The 628-nt window shown below is 34.9% G+C and overlaps 1 protein-coding gene across 1 annotated transcript in view; it reads left to right on the top strand.

Annotated features, from left to right (window-relative positions):
* The window catches only part of LOC107564550 (cadherin-17-like), a 14228-nt gene that overhangs the window by 4318 nt on the left and 9282 nt on the right, over positions 1 to 628 (top strand). The window lies entirely within an intron of this gene.

The following is a 628-nucleotide window of genomic DNA, read 5'->3' as shown; positions in this document are numbered from 1 at the left end:
ATCAGAGGTTATGACCCTGACTCTCATCCAATCAGGTAAGGTGATTTTTCACTCATTTAAATTAGTACAAATACCTATCACAATACCAATTGGATCTATACATCGATTCCCGCCCTGCAACATTTTCCAGCTGTCCCTTAAGTTCGTAAACTACAAGAGATTATTAAATCTCAATTGACACAAATAGCACATTCTCAAAATCTAAACCACACAGTGTAAATTCACTATTTGCTTCAAAACTAAAACTCTTAAGAGACTCTTAATCCAGAAGTGTACACCAAAATATAAACATGCAGAAGCACTGTCATTGTCAATTACTGTGGTCTGTTCAGGTTGTGGATTTTACAGTGTGTACAAGCAGGTGTTATCCTGCCGTTCAGATGTTACCACATAATTTTATGTAGCTGACATAACTGATTCTGGTTCCTTGGCTAAGCAGCAGGGGAAGTAGTGCATAAAATGGCAGGCATCTGGTGTGATTTGAGAGGACTGCCTCAAAAATAATTACTTGTTCATATAGATTTCAGTCATACATTTTCCATTGGAAGGTGGAAAATAATCTGAATCTTGATCTAAAATGCATTAAAAACAGTAATATTGTAAAATATTATTACAATTTAAAATAACT

The sequence above is a fragment of the Sinocyclocheilus grahami genome, unplaced genomic scaffold (genome assembly GCF_001515645.1).
Source record: "Sinocyclocheilus grahami isolate Dianchi unplaced genomic scaffold, SAMN03320097.WGS_v1.1 scaffold946.1, whole genome shotgun sequence".
Classification (NCBI taxonomy): Eukaryota; Metazoa; Chordata; class Actinopteri; order Cypriniformes; family Cyprinidae; genus Sinocyclocheilus; species Sinocyclocheilus grahami.
Note: the sequence above shows the minus strand (reverse complement) of the source record. Positions and strands in the feature narration are given on the sequence as shown.